Genomic DNA, 7,463 nt, shown 5'->3' on the forward strand with positions numbered 1-7,463 from the left:
GCCCAGGTAATTTTGGAATCAATGGGTGATAAATTGGCAAAGATGGAGGAGAAATTGGAGGAGAGGATGGAGGAGAAGTTCAGTGCGATGAGGGTAGACATTTTGTCTACAGTGCGTAGTGTGGCTGAATGTGTGCAAGATCTGGATGAAAAAGTGGAGGACTTGACTCAAAAGAATGCCATATTAGAAGCAAAGGTATTGGAGAATGAAGATTTAAGAGACAAAATGGACAGAGAACTGTGTCTAGTTCAATATTACCAGATGCAATATGCTGTTAGAATCAGAGGTTTAAAAGAAAATGTTAAGGAAGATCTAAAGCAGCTGATTTCTGAAGCTCTGGAAGCAGTATTGGGTCAGCCAGCATCTGAAATAAAGGGAGGCATGGATAAAGTGTTCCGTGTTAACTCATGGATTGCTAGACAGAGAAAGTTAGCTAGAGATGTGGTGGTATATTTTGCAAAGAGGGAAACTAGAGATGAAGTTATTCAAGCTGCCTATGATACTAAAGTTATGATTGCTGACCAAGAAGTTTTGGTTTTAAAAGAAATTCCTCCAAAGATTTTAAGGAGAAGAAAAGATTATGCATTTCTTGCGCAAGAGCTCAAACAACGTGATATAAGGTTCAGATGGGAGATTCCAGTTGGATTGGTGGCGATGCATGAAGGCAAAAGGTACCGTCTGGTCACTGTGACACAGGCGCGGGATTTTTATAACAATGTTTTAAAAGCAACCCCACTATCACTTCTGGAAGCTGCAAAGGGATCTGGAGAAGGAAAACTTCAAGAGGCTGAAGCTGGACAGACAGAGGAGAATGGTGCTGGAGGAGATCAAGCTACAACTTCTTTGGATGATCCTGGAGAGCAGAGGGTGACGCGTGCTGCTTTAAAACGAGCAAAAAAAATAAAAGAACAAGATCAGCAGAAGTCTATGGAACTTCCAAAACGTACTTACAGCCAAGCAGTGGGAGGAGCACGGCCTAAAGGAGAGCCTATTAAAGGTGTGCTCCAACAGCTTTGGGATGACATGCATGGCGACTAAATTCTTAACCTGGAACGTTAATGGACTAAATTCACCGCAGAAGAGGACGAAAGTTTTTCAATATTTAAAACAATTTAAGATAGATGTTATATGTTTGCAAGAAACGCATATTAGGGCTATGGACCAAAAGTACTTATTGAACTTAAGGTTGGGCACGCAATTTGTCGCTTCTGCAATGAATAAGAAAAATGGAGTGGTTGTTTATGTTAAAAGTGCCTTAACAGCGGACTTAATTGAAGCAGATAAGCATGGAAGATACGTTATGATAGAGTTGCTGTTAGAAGGTAAAAAGACGCTTTTAGTTGGATTATATGCTCCTAATCAACAACAAGCTGATTTTTTTAGTTTACTTCACACAAAGCTTACTCAGTTGGATTATAAATCGTTTATTTTTATGGGGGACTGGAATGGTGTTTTGGATGTACAGATGGATAAGGCTGGTTCTTTTAAACACGTTCCAAGTCATGCTAGACTGCCTAAATCCTTTTTTGAAATGAAGGATGACTTGGAACTGCGAGATATTTGGCGTGAAATACATTTGCATGAAAAGGATTATACTTTTTTTTCTGACAGACATCAATCTTTCTCCAGGATTGATTTTATTTTGCTGACTAATGACTTTTTCTCAAGGATTAAAAAGGTGAAGATATGTGCAAGAACTATTTCTGATCACAGCCCAGTCTGGCTAGAGATTAATAAGGAGAATAGAGATAGGCGCTCGTGGCGCGTAAATGAGAATTTGTTTAGAAATCAGAGAAATGTGGAAGAATGTAAACAGCGGATGAAGGATTTTTTTGAAATTAATATGAACAAAGACACTTCTATGGACATGGTTTGGGATGCTAGCAAGGCCTATATGAGAGGGGTGTTGATATATATGAACAATAAACATAGACGTATTTTGGAAGCCAGGAGGAAAGAATTGGAGAATGAAATTAAGGAAAAAGAAAAGGCTTTGATTTTGAATCCAGCGGATGTGAAGACTAAGGAGGTTATTAAGCTATTAAAAGGACAATTTGATAAATTAATGGCTGACCAAGTGGCAACCAATTTGCGGTTTGCCAGGCACAACACCTTTTGCAATGCTAATAAACCAGGTAGATGGTTAGCTTATAGACTGAGGAAAAAGCAAAGGGCTTCTAATATAGATAAAATTGAGCATAAGGGAAGGGTTGTGTTTCAACAGGATCTTATTAAGGAGGCCTTTCTGGACTTTTATTCTAAATTATATGCTAAGGAGAAGATTAATGAAAAAGATATTGATGTATATTTGGAGAATGCTAGCATCCCGGTTCTTACGCAAGAACAAAAAGAGGGGATTAATCAATTGATAACAGAAGAAGAAATTCTTATAGCAATTAAGGAATTGAAGGTGGACAAAGCGCCAGGTACGGATGGTTTGACTGCGGCTTATTACAAAAATTTACAATTAGAGATGATAAAACCGTTAAAGGAACTGTTCCAGACAATTCAGAGGGGGGGAAAGGTGCCTCTGTCTTGGAGAACTGCTTTTATTTCTTTGATTCCGAAGGAAGACCAAGATGCTACTCAAGTTAAAAATTATAGACCGATATCGCTTTTAAATACAGACTACAAGATATTTGCTAAGGTGTTGGCTAATAGATTGATGAGGGTTCTGCAACAGACGATTCATGGGGACCAAACGGGGTTTATTAGTGGTAGGCAAATGAAAAATAATGTGAGGCATATAGTTGATGTGTTAGAGTTTTTGGAAAGGAATAACCAGATCCCTGCGGCGCTAATTTTTTTAGATGCTGAAAAAGCTTTTGATCAATTGAATTGGCAATTTTTGATGAAAGTCTTGGATAAAATGAATTTTGGGGATAATTTTTTGCAACCAATTAGGGCATTATATCAAAAACAAACTGCCCGAATAATAGTTAATAATAGCCTGACAGAAGCATGTAATATTGAGAAGGGCACAAGGCAAGGGTGTCCGTTATCGCCCTTGTTATTTGTACTAACATTGGAGATATTGTTGGTTAAAATACGGAATTCGGAAAAAATTAAGGGTATACAAATTAGAGATCAGGATTATAGATTGAGAGCGTTCGCAGACGATCTGGTTGTTACAGTGACCCAGCCGGAGAACTCTGTTGTGGACCTGATGGAGATAATAATACAATATGGGAAGGTTTCTGGATTTAAAGTCAATACACAAAAAACTAAAATTCTGGCCAAAAATATGACAGCTTCGCAAAAGGCTCTCTTAGAAGGATTAACTGGATTTGAGATTGTTAAAAGGGTTAAATATTTGGGGGTGCTTTTGTCGCCCTCTAATACAAAGTTATATAAAAATAACTATGAAAAATTATGGGGGGAAATTCAAAAAGAAATGGAGAGTTGGGAAAAATTGCAATTGTCTTTGTTGGGGCGAATCGCAGCAGTGAAAATGAATGTCCTGCCTAAATTCTTATTTTTATTTCAAATGATACCGGTTCTTAAGAAAGATTCTAACTTGGAGGAATGGCAGCGCGGTATCAATAAATTTGTATGGGCAGGGAAAAGGCCACGAGTTAAACTAAAGATAATACAGGATACTCGTGAAAGAGGTGGTCTTAAAATGCCTAATTTTAAATTATATTATGAAGCTGCTGCTTTAGCAGGAATAAGTGATTGGATCAACTTGACACAAGAGAGATTATTACATCTTGAGGGCCATGACTTGTTGTTTGGCTGGCATGCATATTTGTTGTATGATAAGAAGGTTGATAATGTCTTTAGAGTGCATATTTTAAGACAGGCATTGTTGAGGGTTTGGAAGAAGTACAGACATAAATTAGATTGCAAGATACCATTGTGGGCAATCCCAAAACACGCAATAGAAAATATACATGCTGGTTTCAAACACGATGTGACTACCTATAAGGAGATTCTAAGCTTGGAAAGAAATGTCTGGTGTTTGAAACCATATAGTCTCTTGCAAGATGAGAAGATTGTTCAGACTTGGTTTCAATATACTCAGCTACGGGCCAGGTGGAAAGAAGATCAGAAAAATGGTTTTACAATGACTGATGAAAATCTGATGAAGCAAATCAGAAATCAGGGTCCAGCACATATTAAACGGATATATCTTGCCTTGATAGAAATTGACTCAGAAACAGAACTCGTTAAGGATTGTATGATTAAATGGGCCCAAAATATCCAAGAAGTTATTACAATGGACACATGGGAAAGGATTTGGGTGAGGAACGTAAAATTCACACAAGCTCAAAATTTAAGAGAAAATTTTTATAAAATGTTTTACAGATGGCATTTAGATCCTAAAAAGTTGGCAAGTATGTATCCGAACTATCAGCCTAAATGTTGGAGGTGTGGTGAAGAAGATGCAACATATTTTCATATATGGTGGACTTGTAAAAAGGTTAAGGCCTTTTGGATAAAAATTTGGTGGAACATGCAGAAGATTTTCAAGCAAAGGATAAAGTTTTGTCCGCAACTTTTTTTGTTGGGAATAATTACAGATGCTACGGTTGTGGACACTAAGTTGATGTTGAATTTAATTACGGCAGCAAGACTCTTAATAGGCCAATATTGGAAGAAGGAGGAACTGCCGACTGTAGAAGAATGGACTTTAAAGGTTTCTGACCTGGCAGAGATGGCAAAGATCTCGGCTTATTTGAAAGATCACTCGCAAGAACGTTATGTTATGGAGTGGAGAAAATGGATTGAGTATATCCAGAACAAATATGGGACTAAGAAGTTTCATGTAGCATTTGAATAAGTCTTCCTTTTTTTTTCTCCTCTTTTTTTCTCTTTTCCCTTTTTTTTAATATATCTTATATTAATAGTGTTTGTAATTACCTTATATGAGCTAGAGAGAGATGGATTTCAGAGTTTATGGTTGTTAGCATATGAATGTCTACGATTGGTTTTTTTTGGTTTTTTATACCTTGTACTTAGCTCTGGGAAGTCGGGGGGGGGGGGAGGGGGGGAGGGGTAGGGAGGGAGGGATAGGGGAGGGCTAGGGGGGATTGTTAAAGATAAAATGTATGATAAAACTTTTCAATTAAAAAAAAATTGTTAGTGGTCCAGAGCATATAAATTTTACTTTTATGTTCTACCCCTGATTTTATAGAATAGCATTCCTCTCAAGACTAGGCTAGTACCTTTCCAGAAATTGAGGAAAACACCTCTTCCAAAGACCATCTGGAGAATGATGGGCCTGTATCAGCGAGGGTATTGTTTTGCTGAATTTATGGGTTTTATGTTCCGTTTTTTACCATTTTCCCGGGGTTAACGAGCAGAAGGCTATGTTGATCACTGTTATACGCAAATACAATCCAGACAACTGCAAGACTGAGCAAAGATTCGGCTTTCTCTATCTATTTGCTGTTGCCTAATAGTCCTCTGCAATTTTGTAGCTCAAAATTTAGGTATTTATGGCCGCTATATCAAAAGAGAATACTGTAGCTTGAAATGTATTACTGGATGCATAGTGTTTTGCAGCACTGTAGTAGAAATATGTTTATTTCAGCCAGTCAGCCTCATGCTATAGAATAACATGACTTTAAAAATTTTAATAGTATTTAAATCATGTACTACAGTGCTTGGATCAACTTTAAATATTTGAAGTTTATGTTTAAGCATAAGAAAGAAACACAGCTAGTTCAAATCAGTGGCCTATTTAGCCAAGCATTCTTCCCTCCACATCTGACCAACACTGACTGCTTACAGGTGGGTGCTCAACTTACAACCATTTGTTTAGTGACCATTCAGAGTTATAACAGCAGACAGAAATGACGTACAACCAATGCTTGCACTTACAATCATAGCATTCACACGGTCACATGATTAAAATTGGTGCAGCTGACAATTTTCATGTATCTATGACACTTGCAGCTTCCTGGGGTCCGGTGATCACCATTTGCAACCTTCCCAGCCGGCTTCTAGCAAGCAAAGTAAATCGGGTTGCTTAACAAGCATCTAATTAACTTAACATCTGCAAGTGATTTGCTTAACAACCATGGCAAAAAACGTTGTAAAAATTGGGTGTGATTCACTTTAACAATTGCCTGGCTTCACAACAGATGTTCTGGTCTCAGCTGTAGTCATAAATTGAGGACTACCTGTTTTAGAGTCATTCTGGCATGATTTAGTAATCCTTAATCTATACAGTACTGCAAACAAGTCTATAACTGTCCATCCATTATTGTTGGGGGATACAAAAGTTAAAGATACTAATCTGTCTCATGTCACATAGTGAAACCACGACAAACTGAAACAATCACCCTCCAGGAACAATTTAATTCAACGTAGATACTTGGATATAAATCCTTTGTTGGACTTTCTTTCATAACAATGCGTGGTCTACAAATAGCAGGAGCTTTCTAGTTTTATGGATTGGCAACAATTTAAAGAATAATTTATTCAGTACTCCGTTATTTTACCACCAGATTTTGATTTACAGTATATGGTAATGCATTTTTAAAAGACTCATGTATAAACCCATCCATGAATAAGCTAATTGTGAAAATTAAAACAAACAAAAATGTCAAAGGATTGGCTTATGTACAGGTGCCGCATTTTTCATAGTATTTTGTTTAAAAATTTGAGGATTGGTTATCCATAAATCGGCTTATATGTGAGTATACTGTATATGGCATCTTTTAATCGGTGACAGTTTTTCTTCCTCAGTCTAATTCCTGATGAAATTATTAATTTTACTTGAGTCATACAAAGGATCATTTTAAGGGGTTCCAGTCTTGAGAATAGCAATCGCACTTAGACTTATATACCGCTTTACAGACCTCTCTAAGCAGCTTACAGAATAAGCATATTGCCCCAATAATTTGGATCCTCATTTTACTGATTTCGGAAGGATGGAAGGCTGAGTCTACCTGGAGCTGGTGAGAATCGAACTGCCAAACTGCAGGCAGCCGGCAGTCAGCAGAAGTAGCCTGCAGTACTGCATTCTAACCACTGTGCCACCATGGCTCAAGAATGCTTGCTCTAGTGCAGGGCTTTTCAACCAGTGGTACGGGTACCACCTGTGGTACATTGGCATCTGGCAGGTGGTACGCAAACATCCTAGAAAAGTGGTAGCAGGGGAGGGGAACAAGCTGAACCGGTGGCAGCACCGCACAAGCCTGAGTGAGAAACAGCTGGAGCTGCAGGGCTGTCAGGGCTCAGCAGAAGCACCAGGATCAGCGCCAGGCTCCAGCTGGAGCTCGGCGCTGATCCTGGTGTTTCTGCTGAGCCCAGAAGAAGCACTGATCATCTGGAATGTTGCAGCATCTCCAGGGTCTTGTGACTTACATTCAGATGCTTGGCAACTGATTCATATTTATGACGGTCACAGTGTCCCAGGGTCATGTGAAGTGACCAAAACCTGCTGCAACCACCCAGAAAATAGGGGGAATAAAAACCAAACACCCACCCCACCCCACCCCCACTGCCAATCC

The sequence above is a fragment of the Vipera berus genome, assembly GCF_964194415.1.
Source record: "Vipera berus genome assembly, chromosome: Z".
NCBI classification, from domain to species: Eukaryota; Metazoa; Chordata; class Lepidosauria; order Squamata; family Viperidae; genus Vipera; species Vipera berus.